At 39.7% G+C, this 22665-nt stretch overlaps 1 long non-coding RNA gene across 1 annotated transcript; it reads right to left on the bottom strand.

The window, feature by feature from the left end:
- Window positions 1-44: 44 nt before the first annotated feature.
- LOC118535457 (uncharacterized) lies at window positions 45-16664 on the bottom strand. Its single transcript, XR_004917186.2, has 3 exons — window positions 16604-16664; window positions 4098-4473; window positions 45-403 (listed from the first exon to the last, which is right to left on the bottom strand). It is a non-coding gene; the product is annotated as an uncharacterized LOC118535457 (long non-coding RNA).
- Window positions 16665-22665: the final 6001 nt, after the last annotated feature.

Raw genomic sequence — 22665 nt, 5'->3', positions numbered from 1 at the left:
TTTAAATCTGAATACAATCCACCAAAAATTGTACAAATGGAACATTTTTATTCTTCCATGATATTTTTATTTTCCATGACATTCATCCACATAAAAACATACCAAATAATGAAAAGCTTGGACAAGTTAATTGATGTTACATGTGGTACCAGACAAAACTGACTTGCAGACAACTCTGCCTGTTTCAGTACCAGGAAGCACTCTGCAGTGAACCTTCACGCAGCCTCGCTGCCCAGAAGCCAAACGTGTCAAGTGATTTTGTTTGTGCCTTCTCACTGGGGTAAGAGACGGTCACTCAGATACCGGCAGCGCTCAGAGAGAGCCTTTGAAGGGCAGGAAGACCAGACATGCATCTCGAGTTTGATTCTCTCCCAAAAGGTGAATTGCCTGTACCCCCATCTTTCTTTGAAAAAAAAAAAACAAGAATTTTATAAGTAACATCCTAAAGTATGAACTCAGAACAAAAGAAAAAGAACTTCAGGGACGCCTGGGTGGCTCAGTCGGTTAAGCGTCTGCCTTCTGCTCAGGTCATGATCCCGGAGTCCCGGGATGGAGCCTCACATCGTGCTCCCTGCTCCGCGGGGAGCCTGCTTCTCCCTCTGCCTCTGCCGCTCCCCCTGCTTGTGCTCTCTCACTGACAAATAAATAAGAAAATCTTAAAATAAAATAAAATAAAATAAGAAAAAGAACGTTTTACAATTGTTCTTTCCGCTTCTGCCTTTGTGCTCCTCAACCCAGTCCAGTCTAGCTTTTATCCCCACAACAGGAAAAGCTCTCAGCAAGGTCACTTATTACCTCCTTGCTTTTGTGAGCACTTGAGATTATTGGCCATGTCCTCCTTTGATTGTCTTCTCTCTTAGGCTTCTATTCTAGGATACAAAACATGCTCTCTCCTCTTGCCCCTCTAGCCACTCTTCTCTCACGTTTGGCAGTCCTCAGTTTCTAGTCATTCTTTAAATGTGTGTGTTGTCTTCCAGGGCTATGTTCTGGTCTACTTACTTTTCTCACCTTACACCCTTTCTATGGGTTTACTTAGTGTCAGGAACTTGACGTATGGTGTTTTATTCATCCTCAAAGTAACCATGTTAGGTACTTGATTTTTAGTGTCTCCCTTTTACTGGTAATTAACTCAGCCTTAGATTCTAAGTGGTAGAGATTTGAACTTTTGCCTGCCTGAAATTAATATACCAGTTCTTATCATTGCTATTCTGTCTCCAGGCCTTATGTACTCCCTAATGCAGTTCTCCTGTGTCCAGTTACTCATTAAGATGTATGGATCCAGGGGCACCAGGGTGGCTCAGTCAGTTAAGCATCTGCCTTCTGCTCAGGTCATGATCCCAGGGTCCTGGGATCGAGCCCCACGTTGGGCTCCCTGCTCAGTGAGGAGTCTGCTTCTCCCTCTGCCTCATCCCCCTGCTCGTGCTCTCTCTCTCTCTCGAATAAAAAAATAAAATCTTAAAAAAAAAAAAAAGGCATATGGATTCAACTTCTAAATAGATTGCAAATCTGCCTCTTTACTCCATTTCCACTCCCGTGATTACTTCTATCTCTGGCCTTGATTTCAACAATCTCCTAACTCGTCTGTCCCAGCTTTGTTTCCACCCTCAATTCATTTTTGACTTGACAGCCAGGATGAAATTTCCAAAACGCAATATTTATCATATTTATTTTTTCCCTCTGTTTCAAGTCTTCAAGGACTTTCAGAATGGTCAAAACTCCTTTACCTAGAGAATACGTTCTGCCTCCCACTCCTCACTTCTTCTCCAACCTCATCTCCCACCTTGAATTTTATGATTCAACACACAGAACTATTTTTACTTTCTTCAACCTGATCTGCTGCTCCATCTGCTAGGTCTCATGCTTCCAAGCTATCTCGTCCTCCCCACACATAGATCACCTGATAATTCCTACTCATCCTTCTGGTCTCAGCTTACATGTCACATTCTCCAGGGAGCCTTTCCTAACCATCCTGTCCTGCCCCCTTGTCCAGGTCGGGTGTTCCTTCCATGTGCTGCCATCACCCTGCACTTTCTCGCTCATTCAAATGGTCTCTTAAATTGTCTGGATCCAACACTAGCTGATTAACCCTGTGAGATTAGCAGATGTTTCCAATTTACTTGAATTTGTCTCCCCAGGTCTAATACAATTCTTGACCACTAATTGGTGCTCAGTTAATATGAGTAGAATGAAAGGCTAGCTAAGATTTCCCAGAATAAAGGTATAGAAAAGAAAGCCAAAGAGTTCTCATTTCTTTCCCTTTTCTCACTTCATTTGACTTGGGAAAATCTGAAATAGAGCAAAATTCTTGAATTATACCACTTAAAAACTGTGTGGAATATTTAGCGACAGTCTCCCTAACATTTTGCCTTTCCCCCATTGGGCAGTAACTACTGTGTTGGGTAAAATTGATCCTCCGACCCCAACAGCATGGATAAGTTGGTTGATTTTAGACAGTCAGAGTAATCTTTCCTCCTTAATACAGAGATTAGTTCAGGAATGGATACACAACCTAGGCCTAAGTCAAGGACATTACCCAGCTCCAGTGATGAATTCATATATGGTGCAACCACAGGGAAGCTTAAGACTCTTCCAGATAGCTGTCAGGGACAGTATCATTCACCCCACGGATACTGATAACAGCCAATGGGGGAAGCCAGTGTGAGGGTGAAGCCATCACAACGTATATTGTGAGAGGGAGTCTTCCATGGGTCTCTAGTGCTCCTAGATGTCTTTCTGAATGTGTCAGAATTCAAGGTCCTAATGCTTCTTTTCCTGAGCTATTTCTCAGGCTTGTTTTTGTAGCAAGCAACCTTGATGGATGTGGTAATATCTCAGTGTGGGACAAAAGTAAGTTTGCTAGCTGACTGCAAGTAAAAAGTAAAATAAAATAAAAGCAATGGATTCACTAGGCCTAGTGCACCTTAGCTGTTATGGAAATCCACTGGGTATGTAGTATCCATCTGGGTAATATCTTATAAACCCTATGGAGTTTGAGGCGAGATAAACTTGTAAATACGCTGATATACCTTGTGTATATGTGCTGTACCTTGTGTAAGAAAGTTCTTTGTCTCTGACCAAAGAATCTCATGTCTTCTTCCAGCATCCATGAAACAGTAGCAGGCTAACTTAGTAGCTTGCAAGGAGGGTGAAATCAAGTCCCAGACCCAAAAAAGTGAAACTGAGACGCAGGTGGAGAAATGGAACCAGAGCCCTGGTCAAACAGCACACAGCCTGCTCTTTATTTTATTTGGAATTTAAGAATTAAGGCAAGGGTAAAAATTCACTTTCTTATGGAAAAAAAAGTGACTTGAGTGGTTTTGAAAATGACCTTCTTTGACGGTAGCTACACTTGTGGTGAGCATAGCATAATATACAGACTTGTCAAGTCACTATGTTGTACACCTGAAACTAATGTAACATTGTACACCTGACATAATGTAACAAGTCAGCTACACCTCAATAAAAAAATGATCTTAGACTAATTCTACTTCTATACCATTTAAAGGATTTAACAATGTGTCAGATGTTCTGTTTTATAATACCATCCATTCATTCACTTGATTATTCATTCCACAAATAATACCTATATTATCCTTCCCAATTTTGACAGCACAGTAAGATGTCTGAGCCTAACACGAATTGGGAAACCACATTATAAAACAAAAATATTCCTGTAGGAATGACTGACTCTACAATAATTTCACATTGGCCACCTATGCTGGCTCATGCCTCTTTGTTATTTTTCTAATTCAATTTTTTACTAAAAAATATGTGGGAGTGGGAGTGGGAGTGGAGAATGTAGCTCCACATCACCAACAAGCAATTATCAGGACACCAGCAGGATATCCAAGAATTCAACTCAATTTTGACACTATCTACCTGGAGATAGCATCAGATCCCATCGGTAAGAGCTTAGTCCCACAAGATGTGTCTCCCCCCGCCCCAACACACACATATACACCTCAGACCCCAGTCGCAAGTCCAGGTTATCACCTGTGCTTCTGACCAACTGGCTATAGATCAGAGGTTCCAAAGATCCCCTCCTTGGATTTGATTAATTTGCTAGAGTGGCTCACAGAACTCAGGGAAATACTTACATTTAACTGTTTAACTGTTTATTAAAGGATCTGATAAAGGATACAGATGAACATCTAGATGGAAGGTAGGGCAAGGTATATGGGTAGGGATGAAGAATTTCCATGCCTTCTCCAGACACACCACTCTCTCAACACCTCCAAGTGTTCACCAATCCAGAAGCTCTCCAAGCCCTGTATTTTTGGAATTTTATAGAAGCTGCATCATGTAAGCATGATGGATCATTAACTCTTCTCAAGAAAATGGGTGGCAGAGCTGAAAATTCCAAGCTTCTCATCATGGCTTGGTCTCTCCAGTGGCCAGCCCTCATCCAGAAGCCCACGCAGAAGAACAAATGACACTCCCATCACCCAGGAAATCACAAGGATTTCAGGAGTTCTGTATCAGGAACAAAAGTCAAAGACCAATATTAAAGCAGGAGATGCTCCTAGTGTCCCAGGAACTGGGGGCAGAGACCAATATATATTTTCTATTATCTCACAATATTAATGTAAAGTTATCTGAAGTTTAGAAAAACCAAAATTGTAATAATACATCATGATTTCAATATTTATACCAAACCTAACTCTTCCTTCCTTTTGGGCCACCAAAACTTGGTGTTTATCAAAAGGCCTTTTTTTTTAAAGATTTTATTTATTTATTTGTCAGAGAGAAAGAGCACAAGCAGGGGGAGAAGCAGGCCGAGGGAGAAGCAGGCTCCCTGTTGAGCAAGGAGCCTGATGAGGGGCTGGATCCCAGGACCCTGAGATCATGACCTGAGCCAAAGGCAGACACTTAACTGATTGAGCCACCCAGGTGTCTCAATCAAAAGGCCTTAAAAAAAAAAAATCAGAAACCTAGCAGGCATCTTACAACATTAGCTAATATATTTATGTGAGTTAAATTTGAATGAATCACCAAACGAAACCACACAGATTAAAGTCCCCATAGGATACATACACATTAAAAGTTTCAGTTTCAAAAAGCATGTTTTATAAAAGTGCAATGTGTGTGCGTGTGTGTGTGTGTGTATACGTTTTAGGACAATGAAGATGGAGTTAAATAAACATATTAGAAAAAATAGATTTAGACATCTGTTTTCTCCAAAAAACTGGAGGGCATTTGTCTGTAATATCAAAAAATGAACTGAAAATATGATTCGTGATATCTACTGACAGTATCATTCTGCTACTTTGTTTTTACTAGTAAATATTGCATGTTTTGTATTTCAGATAGTATTATTTGAAACATCAGAAAGAGTAAAGATAATTTTTAAGGAAACATGTAGGGTAATGTCAATGAATTATTAAAGATAAGATTTAAATGATAGCATCTATGTTTTTAAACAAACAAAACCACTTTTTCCATAGGCTACAATCATTATTTGGAACTGTCACTAAATTATACCGTCCAAAATCAGAGTTAAAATTTAGAGCTTTGAGACAATGTATTTTGTTACTGTTTTAAGTTTTCCTTCTGCACAAAGAGGGACTGACAACAATTAGACATAAAATAGCACACGTGGAAAGAAATTAATATCCCAGACAAAAACAACAAGATCTTTTCAAATGATCGTTCTTAACATTTGGAGGAAACATGCTTGTTGGAATTAATTACAGATAACAGAACTTTATCCTAAGTGTTAAAAAAATAGATAATCCACATGATGGATAAACATTTGTGAACTCATATTAAACAGTGAGGCAACTCTCTGACTATTGGAGAATCACTAATTCATTATCTGCTGACCCCGCTAGGGCCTGCTGTGACTCGAGTATTTGTGCTGTTTCCTGGAATGCACGTGCATGAAATGCCATCTGAGCAGGTGGTGATGGTTCTCTGCAGCATTCCAGGGCAAGCGAAAAGGGGCAGCGTGAAAGAAGACACCCTCAAACCATCCTAACAACATTTTCCCTGCTCATCTACGTGCTCTCTCTTGCTCTGAGGCTGAATGTGGTTTGGGGAGAAACTACCACTGCTGCCGGTGGTGGTTTAAAATCCCATCATCCGGGCTTGCAGAGCTAAGGAGATGCACACCAGCAACTCCTACTTTTACCTAAAGCCCCGAGGTGCTGCCTCGCCCAACGTCACAGCACGACGGAGTGTATTAGTTTGCTAGGTGTCCATTACACAGTACCATAGACAGGGTAGCTTAAAGAAGAGAAATTTATTGTCTCAAAATTCTGAAGGCTAGAAACCTGAGATCAAGGTGTCAGGAGAATTTTTTGAGGCCTATTTCCTTGGCCTGTAGATGGCTGTCTTCTCCAAGGGCCTTCACATCATCTTCCCTCTGTACCTGTCTCTCCAACCTCCTCTTTTTATAAGGACACCAGTAATATTGGATTAAGGCCCACTCCAATGACCTCATTTTAACTTAATTGTCTTGAAAGACTTTATCTCCAAATATAGTCACATTCTGAGATACTGCAGAGTAGGGCTTCAACATATAAATTTGGGGGATAAATTTCAGCCCACAATAGGGAGGCAGAGCATACAGACAGCCAAAGTATCAGTTAGTTTCCTTTTCAATATACAAATATATAAAAGGTATGTGGCAGGATAATTTTTGAGATTTTCATAATTTTGTTCATTCTTCAGATTTCCCCCTTGTTCCTCTTCCAAGGAAGTAGTCAGACCCTTCCTACTTCCTTAACTCAGGGACTTTGACTGAGCAAGAATAGAAGGTGGTAACAATGATTCTCAGTTTTGTACGGCCTAAACTCCATGAAATGATTTTGCAAGGCATCCTGAGTAGAGAGAAAAGCAAGGAAAGTGCCCTTGAGAAAAGCAAGGGAGGGATTTAGTCCTAACTAGGAGTATGGCAGTCTGGGGGTCTCCCAGGTAGTGCTGACCACCAAGCTGCTGTCAGAAATAATGGCAAGATGGAAACAGCTACAGGGTCTCTGGAGGGAGGCTGGACACCAAAAGCAGGGCTCCCAACCTTGGCCAACACTTTTCAGCCACATGCATATCACAGAAGCTGCAGCTGGGTACCTGACTGCTGGCCAAGACTGTGGACAGTTCAGTGACCAGTGAAGGCAAATGAGTGATGACCTGCCACTCTGCTGAATCCCAACAACTTTGCAAACCCTGGGAAGGAAGTGGCTCTAAAAGATACCTGAGATTGGCTTTCCTACCAATCCAGTGAGATGGGGAACTAGAGTTGGAGTACATTTATTAAAATTATAAAATAATATTCTTGAGTTAATTAGGAAGATACTTACATTTAAGCTTATCATTCATTCATTCATTCATTCAAATGATTTTTTGGGGGCGCCTAGGTGGCTCAGTCGGTTAAGCATTTGCCATTGGCTCAGGTCATGATCCCGGGATCCTGGGATCGAGGAGTCTGCTTCTCTCTCTCCCTCTGCCCCTCCCCCCCTACTCGTGTGCGCTCTCTCTCTCTCAAATAAATAAATAAAATCTTTTTAAAAAATGATTTTTTTGTGAGCGTCCTTGGCAACATTCCTACCCTCGTGGAGCCCGCATTTCACCAGAGAAGGCAGACAATAAGTATGTACACAAAATGGTGAGAGAAATGGGGGCTAAAAAGAGAGAGGAACAGGGTGGTATGACAGAGTAATGGGAGTGATACACACAGGAGATCAGAAAAACCTCCTTGAGCTGAGACACAATTGATAACGATTTGATTTGAAAGGCAGGAAGAACAGCAAAAATACACTTTGTCAATACAAAAAAGATATGGAGGTTAGTGTAGCTGAAGTGTATTAGATGTGTACCCATTACTGGAGAATCTAATAGGAAGTTAGTGAAGCTAAAGCTTAGGACCCTCCCTTCTGGGATCCCTTCCAAGGCTCTGGAAGGAACACCAACAATGTGTTTACATGTGCATATGCTGTTGTAAAATCTGCCGAAGTAAAATACTTCAACTGAATTTGGTTAAGATTATTGTCTTTTTCATCCAACGTCCCCTGCAAGTGATGGTGGAGTACCCACGAGCCATTTTGGAACCCAGCTAAGGGGAAGATGAGGTGGGGATTTGTTCAGCTTGGGTTTCATGAAATATGTTTATGTGGTTCACAATCGCATTCAGGGAAAAGTTATTGCCAGTTGCCCAGCATAGGAATGAAGAGCTTCCAGGCATACGCTTACCATGTGTTGTGTCCATTTGCCTGTGTGAAAACATTAAAGGGCAGGGCCAGAGGTCCTATCACAGCATCAACCCATTCTAAGGTGCTGACACTGTACGTATTTGTGTAGTAGAGGAAAACATAGGTTGAAATGTACAGTGCCACAAACTAGTCTGTGGAATACTCTTCTAATGGCTAAATACAAAAATCACCAGTGAAGAATTCATTTCTTATTAATGCCTAGTTAAATGCAAAGGTGCCTCCTTTCAGGAATATGCCAGATAATGCAGCATATACAATGATAAATGCACCATACATTCATTATGGCTATTATAAAAAATAAAATTTATTAGAATTCTTATGTTTATAGGCAAAAATCTGTAGCCATGTTACACTGATTACTTCTGTACAAGAAGTCCCATGTTGTGTGCAACCCTATTATCAATTATAAAAACTACTATTGATTAACTATGGTAGATGTTAATGGAAAAAGTTATATCATGAAATTTTTGTCAGATAAAGAAGAGATCAAAGAGTACTCAAACAAGAAATATAGGAGGAAAAAGAGGTGTGTCAGTTAATTAATAAAAATATTGTTATTTATCTGAATTTTGAGATGTTTGTGGGAGCTGGCTAATTTGTGTGGGGCTTTTTTAACAGGTAAAACTAACACTTTTTAGATTTTCATAACTTAGTTGTCCCTTTTCTGATTTTTTGATTTTTCATCAGTCTTCCCCCTCCTCTTTTACTTCAAAGCTTCACAAAATGAATTAAAATGTCTGCTTTGCCCTTATGCTTCTGAAAGTCAATAATATTAAAAAGAGGTACATTTACATTTATAATGTCAAAATGCCCAAAAGTTGCAAAGGTAGTGTTAAAAACGCCTAACAAATAAAATAAATAATGCTGATGGGGTTGCTGAGTGAAACTTTATATTGGAGCCAAATTCTAGGTAGTAGTTTAAGTCAGGAATCACTTTTAACCTATTAAGCAAAAATATGATTCAGATTGCTGCATTTTCTTGTATCAAAGTAATGTTTTCCAGACTAAAGCATACTCTACTACCAACCTGTCACATGCTTGCTATCCATCCTGGTTTTAAAAAACCTGCCTTAATTTATTCATTCATGTAACCAATGTTTATTATTTATTTCAGTCACTGTTTTAGGCATGAGGGACATGGAAATTAACAAGTCAGACAAGGCCTATGCCCTCTAGAAGCTCATATTCCAGTAGGCAGGGCAGACAACGAAGACAACCCTATGTTTTGTCAGATGGTGGTAAGTGCTATGAAGAACAATGAAGTTGCAGGCATGGGGTAGGGGTAGGCTGGCTACCTCAGAGGACAGCTTCTCTTCAGGAGGAGGTGATATTTGAACAGAGACCTATTCCATGTAGTTGAAGCGCTGGTGGTTACCATTGTTGCTTTAAATAGTAAAATCAGGGGTGCCTGGGTGGCTCAGTCTGTTTAGCATCTGCCTTCAGCTCAGGTCATGATCCCAGGGTCCTGGGATTGAGCCCCGCATCGGGCTCCCTGCTCAGCGGGAAGCCTGCTTCTCCCTCTCCCTCTCCCTGCTGCTTCCCCTGCTTGTGTTCCCTCTCTCTCTCTCTGTCAAATAAATAAATAAAATCTTTAAAAAAATCATAAAAATATTTTGACCAAACTAGACACTATAAGTGTATCCTTTTCAGAGGCAACACAGGTAATGGGAAGAGGCAGGGGCTTGATGTGAATTGAACCCCCCTCCCCCATTTTGCTGCTATTTTCTGCACAGCCTTGGGTGCATCATTTGTCTTTTCTTTTTCTTTTTTAGATTGTATTTATTTATCTGACAGAGAGAGACACAGCGAGAGAGGGAAACACAAGCAGGGGGAGTGGGAGAGGGAAAAGCAGGCTTCCCGCTGAGCAGGGAGCCTGATGTGGGACTCGATCCCAGGACCCTGGGATCATGACCTGAGCTGAAGGCAGACGCTTAACAACTGAGCCACCCAGGTGCCCCCATCATTTGTCTTTTCTGAACCTCCGTATTCTCTTTCGAAGTTGCTCTAAGCAATAAGTGAAATGTTTTTAAACACCTATTTTTTAAACAAGTGCCTGGCATATAATAACTGCTTCATAAATCTTCCCTTTAAACTTCTCCCTTTGCTATCTAAGAGGGATATTCCTGGATGGGAACACAGGCATTAGTGGAAAGTTTATGGAGGGAAATACCTTTTCATTGCAGGTCAGTGCAACAGGCTTCCCACAGAAGTGAGGAATTTCCTAGAAAACTGCTAATCACCTGCAAGGCAGCCAGCAATAATGGAGCAAAGAGAACATAAAATGGCCACTCCTGCATCTGAGGAGCATATGTTCAGCTGACCGGAATTCGTTACTCTTCATGCCTCTTTGGAATTAGACAGGCCTGGGTTTGTCTGCCCCCCACCCTCACCCCACTAGCTGGTTACTGTGGCTCCTAGGCGTCAGTTTCCTCACATGTGGAAAAGAAAAGGCTATTGTAAAGAATTGATGAGGTAAATTGATGCCCAGCACTGTGCTGGAATGTAGGAGGTACTTGGGCTTTTTTTGTTGTTATTGTAATTAGTAGTGATTTATTAATTTTTTGACTCAGGACACTTTCCCAATTCACTGCCTTTCAGGTTTCTCAGAAGACCATGAAGTAGTGGAAATATTATTACACCCTTCAACAGAACTGTGAAACGAGCCCCTGAGAGAGCAAGTGGTTTCATCCATGACTGGGATTCCGTTGCGGTTCTCCTAATTCCCCAGCAGCTCAAATAGTATATATTTGCTGATGGGTTGACTATACGATCTTCCACTGTGCATCACATCCAGATTTAATGAAACTGCTAAACCAGATAGGGACTTGGGAGATTCTTTTTCTGCTCTTCAAGCAAGGGAACCCCTTGGCCTCCCAACAGGGTCAAGGAATCAATTTTTATGGGTTCAAAATTTTGAGTTTTCTGAAGGCAATAGTAGCTCCTCAGCAAATACACCTGGAATGAAATTGCACAGAATCACATTGAATGTAATGGAAACACTGTAAAGGTAGTCAAACTAACATATTAAATTTGGTTTGAATTTTAATTCCAGGTTTCTACTTCTGTGAACCAACAAGTAGAGTAACAAAGAATAATGTTACAGGATTTCTTCTTCTTTAGTGCCCACGGTTCTTGGTCACACTGCTTCGAAGAATGCAGAGGTAGACCGGACAGAGTGGTGGGCAGCAAAGCAAGGTTTACTGAGCGATAGCACTGTGATAGTACAAAGTTCCCAAAGAAGAAGGGGACCCGAGAGGGTTGCCACTGGAGTTTCTAAGCCTAGGGGTTTGTATGGGCTTGTTGCCAGGCTGTTTTAATTTGATTAACCTTCCCTGCACCTGTCATCCAACCAGGTTTTTGTCATCTATCTATCATGTAGGGAAGGGTGAAGGGCTCCTTCCAGGATGGTGTAAAATCCTTTTAAGGGTGGTTTCCTCTTAGGGTGGGGGCCCCTTGTCCCTGCCTGCCTTTCTTCCAACTGTCCTTCATCAATAATACTTTTTCCATCATGATAGTATTCTCTTTGAAATCCTGAAGTGGATACAAACATTAAGCTCCACCTAGTAAGTGTCATTTTCTAAACTCTCTGAAGAGAGGGAAAACTGGCAGTCAGGTCAAGTAAATTGCCTTAGGTCACACTGGAATCAGTAGGAGAGCAAACCAAACTCCAGAGCCCTCCTCCCACATCAATGGTACACAGAAAAAAGTTCCATGGAAGTCACTTAGGTCATTGCCCTGACAACACATTCTGGGGATTTTCCTGAATTTTGTTTTTTAGTGCTTTGCCAGATCTGGCCTTAAATATCTCTAAAAATAGCATTTCCTTCCATTTTAATTCTTCTCAACCTAGGTAATTATTCCAGCATCCAAGAGCTCTGACTTCCAGGAGAAGTTTGTCATTTGAAATAAAACTTCCAGGTCTCTTTTTATATTTCTAGTTCTATTCTTCCTATTACTATCTTTTTCTTCCTTTTTAGTGCTGATATCAGTAATGATTAGGATTATTGGGAATAGGATCATTATATATGAAAAATTCCTTCTCTGCAAGAATTTTAAATGTCTTTAAAAAATCTTTCTATCTTGGGGCGCCTGGGTGGCTCAGTCGTTAAGCGTCTGCCTTCGGCTCAGGTCAAGATCCCAGGGTCCTGGGATCGAGCCCCGCATCGGGCTCCCTGCTCGGCGGGAAGCCTGCTTCTCCCTCTCCCACTCCCCCTGCTTGTGTTCCCTCTCTCGCTGTGTCTCTCTCTGTCAAATAAATAAAATCTTTAAAAAAAAAAAAAAATCTTTAAATCAAAAGTAGCTTTTAGGGGCACCAGGGTAGCTCTGTCAGTTAAGCATCCAACTCTTGGTTTCGGCTCAGGTCATGATCTCATGGGTCATGAGATCAAGCCCCATGCTGGGCTCCACACTCAGTGGGGAGTCTGCTCTTGAAGATTCTCTCCCTCTGCTCCTCCCCCGATTTGCATGTGCACAGACGCACACTCTCTCTCCCTTTCCCTCTCTCTAAAATAAATAAATAAATCTTTAAAATGTGTTGAAGAACTTAAAACCTAAGCTTAATACCTTCAATTTAAGGTATAAAAAAAAAATTTTTAAGTAGTTTTAAAATCAAAACTTTAAAGTCATGTTTGAGAAAATCATCTGCCAAATATTTACAGAATTTCAAGAAAATGTAAGAAAAGTTTTTTGAAAGGCACACATAAACATGCATAAACATTTGCATAGATTAAAAATTTTTTAAATTATGTTATCATTATAGGAAAATTTAATGCACACATAAGATACGTCAAACATTCTTTCTGATGTATCTCATTTATGAATGCATTTTGAAAACCCAAGAGTCACCCAAATTTAGATAATCAATTTGAAAAGCTGTAAAATCCAGAGCAAGTATATTGTACTTTTGGAGGAATAAAGTTTTTAAACAAGTGCAGGCAATTAAAAAAATATATATGTGAAGTCTAACAGAACCCTTGCACAGAAATTTCAAGTAACATTACGTCTCTTACTCCAAAATTTTTCACTAAGTAGTTTTTTTGAAGTCAGAGGGAGAACAGGAGTGGGTTAGGTCATTGCAACTTTTATTCCTGTGAAGTGCACATTCAAAGTTAAACATGACAGAGCCTGGCTTGCAGGGAAATTTTCAGTCCAAAATTAAGATAATGATCATTAAACCTGATTTCACTCTATTCTTTCCAAATCCATCTTATCCTGCTTTAGCAATAAATGAAATCCAGATGTTGGAATGATGCAAGATACTTTGTTTTAAGCCCTGTAAAACAGAGGCATGCTTTCTAGTTAGTATAACCACTCATTTCAAAAACAAACCCTTTAGTTTCTTTACAAAATTGTTTTGGCTAAGGAAACCCTGGGATGTAAATCATTAAGAGTTACCAATAGCCTTCAAGAGATGAGTAAAAATCATAGATACTACCCAGGTACAACCCAAAGTCATAAAATAACACTGTCTCAGAGTTTTAAGTCACTTTTGTTCAAAGACTGATAAGATTTATAGTATGGTAAACGTGCTTTTGTCACCGAATTAATGGAATGACAAATACACAGATGTTAATATTAAAGATGCAAAATGAATTCAGGATAACATCTGACTAACAATATTCATCATTAAAGTTTAGTAGAACAAATCATTAATAAGAATTATAAGGTTTTAAAGTGGAAGCCTACAGGTAACAACTGTCCATACAACAACACTAATATTATTTTGGTCCAAGGACAACTAAGCTAGTAAATCATTTCTTTTCTTTGGCTTATGAGTCTACTTGTGAGCCACTTACCTCTACTTCATGTGTCTGTGAAAGATGAGAAAAACCTAACTGTTTCAAACGCTATCTGCTCTTGAGGGAAACTATGTGGAAGGCATGCTTATTAAATAATTATCAAATATATCAAATATAAATTATTATATTCTTCAGATGAATTTCAAGGAAAACATGTACCATGAATTATATAAATATGCATGTGGAACTGTTCTATTAACAGAAAGATGAAGTAAATGACCACCTTTAATAAATTTACTGTTTTTAAGATATCTGTAGTGGTGCCTGTGTGGCTCAGTCGGTTAAGCGGCCGACTCTTGGTTTTGGCTCAGGTCAGGATCTTGGGGTCCTGGGATCAAGCCCCAGGTCAGGCTCTGCGTTCAGCGGGGAGTCTGCTTGAGGATTTCTCTCTCTCTCCCTCTGCCCCTCCCCCGCTTACTCTTTCTCTCTCTAAAAAATAAATAAGTCTTTTTAAAAAATCTGTAGGGATGATTGATTTATACTGAAGCATTTACTTTGCCTACTCTCCTTGTAACAAATAATACATTTTTATTTTATTTTTTTTGGTAACACAGTTAAAGGGGAGGTTTATGACTGAAAAAAATAAAACAATAGATACAATCAGGAATCTGCTCTCTACTCTTAAACCATTCCTCTCAGTTGGTTAAGTGGCAGACTCTTGATTGATCTCAGGGTTGTGAGGTCAAGCCCCACCTCAGGCCCTGTGCTGAGCATGGAGTCGGCTTAAGACTCTCTCTCCCTCTCCCTCTGCCCCTCCCCCACAACCAACCATGCCATTTGACCTAAATAACACATAATAATGTAGACAATCTTTTGTTGCCTTTGGACATTTAAAAACAAAGTGATTGAATTCAATGCATATTTTTTGATAAATTGAGGAAAATTCATATATGCAGTCATTCAGCTATAATATATTAGACACTAAGATACAAACTCTTGGTTCCTACCTTCATGGTATCCAAGATCTAGAGCAGGGCTTGGCAAACTGTGAAGTGAGGGCCTTAGCTCTCTGGGGCAACTACTCTGCAGTCTTACTGCAGAAGCAGCCAGACAATCTGGAAATGATAGTGTGACTATGTTGTAATAAAACTTTACTTCCAAAACAGGCAAGAGCAGATTTGACCTGTTGAAGCTTGCTGATCAGTGGTTAGGATAAGGAAAAATAATATAATTAACAAAATAATAACATTAAAAGATAGTTCCTTGAAACTGTGTTTCTGAATATTAGGTGATATCTGTCAACAGAACAAAATGGCCACAGAGACTAGTAGAAAAGCCAAACACATTTTTTAAAACATCTATTTAAACACATCAAAAGTGGGATGCCTGGGGGCTCAGTTGGTGAGCATCGCCTCTTGATTTCGGCTCAGGTCATGATCTCAGGATCCTGAGACTGAGCCCACATCAGACTCAGTGCTCAGGGCGGAGTTTGCTGGAGATGATCTCCCCCTCCCTCTGCCCCTCCCCCAACGTGTGCACACTTGCACACGCGCGCGTTCTCTTTCTCTCTGTATCTCTCTCAAAATAAATAAATTAATTAAAAAAAAAAAAAACACATCAGTAGTGCCGACCCAACCAGGACTAGGAGGTACCAAGATTCCAGAAAAGGACAAGAAGCTGAAAATATAGATTTTGCCAAGGGGGCCCTGCAACCAGAAACCAACTTATCAGCAGAGCCTTTGCTGATCTCTTGGAGCAGTGCAGTGGTTCTCAGGGGGTAATTTGCTTCCCAGGGACATCTGACAATGTCGGAAGACATTTTTTTGATTATCATGATGCTGGGGAGGGGATGGTTTGCTTTGGGCATTTAGTGTGTAGCAGCCAGGGATGCAGCTGAACACCCTACAAAGCACAGGACAACCCCCACTCCCAATGAAACTTATCTGACTCCAAATGTCAGTAACACCTAATTTGAAAAACTCTGGGTTATAGAAACAAAACTGGAGGCTTAGAATCTTACATACACACTCGATCCAAGTGTGTATAATTCTTAATCCTGATTTGGGTTAGAGATTTTCTAGAAATCACTGTGTTAGATTCTTACAGTCTCAGATCTGGAATATTCCCGCCCCTGTTAAATCCCACACATGAAGTGTTCTGAACCATCTTCATTCTCCCAGGTCCCAATCCCACTACAGCTACATTCATTCTCAGCAAAACACCTTATCACTTACCTTGATAATTCCGTTAAAATCATCCTTCCTTTCCACATAATATTTTTTCTATAGCTGCAGTCATTTTTTTTCCATCTTTAATAAAGTACTTTTTTTTTAGGTTATTCTACCTCCTTCCTTTTGTAGTTATTGAAAAAGGAGTCAACATACACTGTGTCCACTTTATTATAATCTAGTGCCTGTTTCAGCGACTCCACACAACCCTTCTTAGCCAAATTTCAATTGTGAAACCAATGGTCTTTCTTCAGCCACAGTACTTAACACTGCTAACAACCTCTTATCTCCTTCTCTGACATTTACCAACCTGATTCTCCTTTTATAATCCTTTTTCCTCCTTTCACCACTCCACGCAGTAAATATGCCCCTCAAGGTTCCGTGTTCAGCACGTCAGTTATCATAGTGTGCCTCTGGGCTTCAAACTCACCCTCCCACGTTCCGTGGTGTGACGCTGGAGCTTGAGCGAGGACTCTCAAACTGCATTTCGGCTTTGCCTGCGGCTACTTACTAAGTCTGCCAATAGGGGGCGGTGGAGGGAGCGTGAAACGCCGGAGAAGGGAGAAGCTGCTTGTTCCTACCTGATTGTTTCCTGTTCCGAGCAGTTAGTTCCGAGAGCAGCGTTTGATTCCAGTTTGTAGCTATTCCAACACTTGCAAAACCAGTCTTATGACTCCCCACAGAGACACCAGCACCAGACAAGCAGCAAGCCCCCCTCAGAAGTCTGGGCCGGCCCCTCGAAGTCCCACCTTCAAACTTCCATGTTTTAATAATTCCAGTTTCTTCCCTTTGTTCCCTTAGACCTATCTGGCGGGCGGGGCAGAGTTGCTTCTTGCAGTTGCTACCTCCATAAATCCCTGGTGTTCCTACTTGTCTTTTCAATTACCTAATCATAGAGCCAGTAATCCATAGAACAGACATTAGTATAGCCATCATCATCTTGTTTATTCATCAGGATAGTAATGTAACTTGCTTTTATCTTAGAACACTTTGAGTTTACTTTTCCCCTAACTGACATGAACGATATATAAAATTTTGATGTTCGTTGAAATTGATATTTTGGCCTCTAAGGCTTAACTCACAGCCAAGTTCACCCTTTCATTGAGCCTCCAGACCAGGCCTCTGTGACTTGTTATGGGATGAGGGTGGTGATAGTGTAGGCAGAGGATGGACCTAAAACTGGATATTTGAAACACTGAATGGGGGGGGAGGGGTGTTTTCTTGGTGACTTATATATAAGCCTTGACAAGTGCACCTTTGGGCTAAACTAACACATCCGTAACACATGCCTCAGGATGTATCAGGCATTAGGCGTTAATGAAACTGAAGATCCACTCATTCAGGCTTATTTATTGTATCATCCCCAAGACACCCAGGAATCATGACTCTTCAAAGAAAGGTGTGGATGAGGAACATCATAGGAGAGCATGCTGTAGGTTGACTTGTGAGGCCACTGAGAAGGGAGTCAAGACAGAAAGGCCCTGAAACGTGTACCCCAAAAGTAACTCGGACATATATATATCTATCATTTGGCATCTGCAGGTCTATGTAACTGGGAATACAGGCCTTTATAGAGAAATGGATCTTTGGGCCTGGAAACAGGAAATACATGATATTTGCCACCAAAAATAACAGAGCAGAACAGGAATCCCGAGAGTTTCTAGGCCTTCCCATATCAGGAAATTGTGAGGAGACAATATGCATTAAAACATTATAAGGGTGGGGCGGGGCTTATATGGGAAACTCTCTGCACCTTCCTTGCGTGAAATGGTTCTCAAAAAAATAAAGTCGTTTAAAAAAATGTAAGTTTTCTTAATCATTGTGATTTTTGTCTGATCATTTTTATCACGACTCTGTCCTACAGTGAGTAACAGTAAAATTCTTAAATGAAAAGTGTCTCCTGTGCTTGTTTCTAGGGAAGTAGGAGCTGAAGAGATAATATCCTGCTCATTATAGAGCCAGCGAACACTAGAGAAGATGCTAACGATATTAAAGAGAATGATTGATAAGGCTGAAGCCCTTGGACCTGTATAGCAGGGAAGAAATGAACACAAGGAAAATCAGCCTAGCATCAAGGACTGACCTTGAGAAATTAATGGTCTGGAACCCCTGTGGTTTTCAATTATACTGAAGTATAAACTCAGAAGAAAGCAAGAGAAATGCAAGCTAAACAAGAAATGACCACCACTTCTGGATCCCTACAGTCTAATTGCATTACTCTACTCCCAAAATTACAGCCAAGGTATAAGTCAAGGTAGCCAAAGACCCCCTCAAAAAACTGTCTTTGTAATAAATAAAAATGCTCTAAGTGTATTTTAGTTATGATATAATGATTAATATTATTCAAATAAATGGTTCTAGAAAAATCTATATGACTGTTAGTGTAAAAGCATTCTACTCAACTGGAAATTAATGCAAGCTTAAACTTTACACTGAATTTTCAGAGATTTTTAAACTAATTTTCATGTTATGTTGATCTATGAAGAAATTTAAAATTTTAGTAATTTCACAAATTACTTAAAACATTTGATTTTTCAAAAAAATATAAAGTATCCTGCTTTGATGAACCATATGCTGTGTAGTTTTTTATTGGCAAATCCAGAAATTTTTCTATCAAAGGCTTTCTATTGACAAATGCAATCCAATCTACTATTTATTGTATTTTGGCTGGCCTTTGGGGTTATCATTTCCTTATTTATTATACACCATGCACACCTATCATAGTTCATCCTGCTCTCTGCTTAATATGGTTATCATTTGATGAAGTTTCCTGGGGAATTGGGTTGCTCAGTCTGGCTGTTACTTTTGCCCTCTTATGAATAATTCCTTGAAATGAAGTATTTTCTCACATTTAGTGTTTCTTTTGCACTGCTTTGTTAAATTACCTCAGTGCCTTTAATGCAGAAACTCAAAGAAGAAATGCTTATCTATATTTTGTTCCATTAATGTTTAAAAAAGAATGAAGACAAGTTCTATAAAGATTGCCACAAGTTTAATACAACATAATCATATATATAGCTTAATTATACATTTATTATTTTGAAGCCAACAAAACACTATTTTTATGTAAATATATAAAATATATATATTTGAAATACTTAATGATCTAGAGTAATTTCTATGCATCTCAGTATAAACTGTGGCTTAATATGAAGCTTTGCTAGAGAGGAGGCCTTGATTATCCTGTGGTAGGTTTTCTAATCCTCCCTAATAAATCCATAGGCATCTCAGAATCAGATCTATACTAACTCCAAAGGACAAAAAGATACAGGTTACTAATTTTCAAAAACTACTTATGGAGAGCCATCAATGTGTTTGACCCTATTAGATGGCCCAATAAACAGAGAAATCATTTCACAGGACGTTTTTTGAGTGCCTACTGTGTACCTTGCACAAAGTGCTAGGTGCTGGGGATAAAGGTGAGTAAAACACGGCCCCTACCCACAAACAACTCACTAGTTAGCTGGGCAACTAGGTAGAAATGCAAATCACAATATACAATATGACATGTGCTACACTGGAGGTTTACTATGTTATGGTATCTCAGAAGAAAATAAAATAATTTTGCTGGTGATGAAAGGGTGCTTATGGGACACTGCCAAGAGAAAAACTGAGCTGGAATTTTGTAGACACAAAGAGATGGGAAGGAAGGGGGAGTGGAGAGAAAGAGAGCAAGTGGAAGAGAAGTAGAACGTAAGGAGGTAGGCGAGGAGGGAAGCAGAGAGCAAGAAAGAGAGAGAGGGAGGAAGGCTGAAAGATCCTGCCGGCAGAGAGAAATCCTAACAAGGATATGGAGACACAAGTGGGCATGAACGTTTAGGACTCCCCGAGAGGTGCAGCCAGAGAATAAACGTTGGAACAGTGAGCGGTGTCCCGGGTACTAGAGGGTAGGTTGAAAGAGTTGATTGGGATCAGATTAAAAGGTCCTTGGTGCTGCGGTAGACTTTGGACTTTATCTTAAAGCAACGAAGAGCTAACAAACGTTTTTAAACAAATAAATAAGAAATTGAGGGATTTTTTTTGTGTGTGTGTGGTTATTGTGTTTTGTTTCTGTGTTGTTATGTCTTGGATGGTGCTATTTAGATGCATGTTTTAGAAAGTTACTTTGGGAGTAGTATGGGAGGTAGAGTATGTTCTGTAGTGCCTCTGCTACTAAGAGAATTGAGTCAGATATTGAAAAGTAACTACCCAGAGAGGAGAGGATTTAAACTACTGTCAGTGACAATAGAAATGGAAAATAATTATCAGCTATTGCCTCGAGAGGTGAGGTAGTGTGGTGGCAGACTCTGGAACAAGCGGCTTAAATTGGATTCCTTGATTTCCAGTTATTGATGGCATAAACTTCTGCTAGTTCCTTAAGTTCTCTATGACTCAGTTTCTTTATCTGTAAAAGAATAATAAAAATAATATCTACCTCATAAGGTTGTTAGGAGTATTAAATGAGTTAACATATTTAAAGTACTTAGAATAAATAGTACCTGACATGTAGTGATTGTCATTTGTGTTCATGATTATTAGTATCATCTACTCAGAGGAGAAATAAATCTCATACTTTTGGAATGGAGGAAGAAGAGAGCATTTAATTTGAAATGTAAGGTGTAGGAAAAATGCCAAAAGGCAAAGACTATAAGAATTCAGAGCGTATTCTAGGTGGAGGGAATAGCAAGAGCAGAGGCTCAGAAAGGATATATGTTCAGTTTCCAGCAAAAGGTTCAGAGGGTCATGTTTCAGTGGAAAAAAAATTATTTTTTATCTGAGGGCCTAAAAGCAAGCAAGAACCAACCTTGTCCTTAACTCAACAGTTTCCCTACATATTAATAAAAGACTACTAAATGGGGTGCCTGGGTGGCTCAGTTCTTAAGCATCTGCCTTTGGCTCAGGTCATGATCTCTAGGTCCTGGAATGGAGCTCCACATCTGGCTTCCTGCTCAGTGGTGAGTCTGCTACTCCCTCCCCCTCTGCCCCTCACCCCCACTCCTGTGCTCGAGCTCTCTCTCTCTCAAATAAAATCTTTATAAAAATAAATAAATAAAATAAATAAATAAATGACCACTAAAATTTATCACCCATCTGTGACACCTTTGAGAGCTAAAAGAGGAGTAAAAATGATAAAAATCAAGTAAATTCGTATTTATTTTAATATATTTTTAATACTTGAAGTATTTATGTATTGACCAAAAAGGTGTTTTATTCAAAAATTATTTTCAGGGGCGCCTGGGTGTCTCAGTCATGGAGCGTCTGCCTTCGGCTCAGGTCATGATCCCAGGGTCCTGGGATGGAGCCTCGCATCGGGCTCCCTGCTCTGAGGGGAGCCTGCCTCTCCCTCTCCCACTCCCCCTGCTTGTGTTCCCTCTCTCGCTGTCTCTCTCTCTCTGTCAAATAAATAAAATAAAATCTTTAAAAAAAAATTATTTTCAAATATGTTTTCCTAGGAAAAAAACAACATGTATCTATACATTAAAGGAAATTTTAAAGTTTTTATAATGATTATCTGAACATTTAAAAATGAGTTAAGTACAATTATAACAAAAGAAAATTATAGATTAATATCTCCATGGGCAAATAAGTCCTGTATAAGATATGAGCAAATTTAATACAGGACATATAAAAAGTATAATACATCAAGACCAAGCCAGGTTTATTCCACAAATGCAAGACTGTTTAACATTTAAAATTCAATCAGTGTAACTCACTGAAAAAGAAAATATAGTTATCTCAATAGATGCAGGTATGATCAAGAAAAATAAAATCTCTCAACAAACTACAGTTGACCTTTGAACAATGCAGAGGTTAGGGGCCCCAACCTCCAGTGCATTCAAAAATCCTCATATAACTTTGACTCCCCATAAACTTAACTACTAATAGCCTACTGTTAACCAGAAGCCTTACCCAAAAACGTAGTTAACACATATTTTGTATATGTATTATATACTGTATTCTTACAATAAAGCAAGGTAGAGAAAAGAAAATGTTATTAAGAAAATAAGGAGAAAATACATTTAGAGTACTGTACTGTAGTTATAAAAGAATCTGTGTATAAGTGGATTCGTGCAGTTCAAACCCATGTTGTTAAAAGATCAACTGTAGGAAGAGAACTACTTTTTTTTTTTTTAAGATTTTATTTATTTATTTGAGAGAGAGACCACAAGAAGGGGGGGAATGGCAGGTAGAGGGAGAAGCAGGCTCCCCAGGGAGCCTGAGCAGGGACCCCCATTCGGGGCTCAATCCCAGGACCCCAGGATCATGACCTAAGTTGAAGGCAGAAGCTTAACTGACTGAGCCACCCAGGCACCTCAAAAATCTGTATCTTTTGACCCCCCCCAAAATTAACTGCTAATAGCCTACTGTTGACCAGAAGCCTTACTGATAACATAAATTGTCGATTAACACATATTTTGTATGTTTTTTGTATTATATACCGTATTCTTACAATAAAAGTAGGCTAGAGAAAAGAAAATGTTATTAAGAAAATCATGAGGAAGAGAAAATACA

The sequence above is a fragment of the Halichoerus grypus genome, chromosome 3 (assembly GCF_964656455.1).
Source record: "Halichoerus grypus chromosome 3, mHalGry1.hap1.1, whole genome shotgun sequence".
Taxonomy (NCBI): domain Eukaryota; kingdom Metazoa; phylum Chordata; class Mammalia; order Carnivora; family Phocidae; genus Halichoerus; species Halichoerus grypus.
This window is presented reverse-complemented; position numbering and strand designations above follow the sequence as displayed.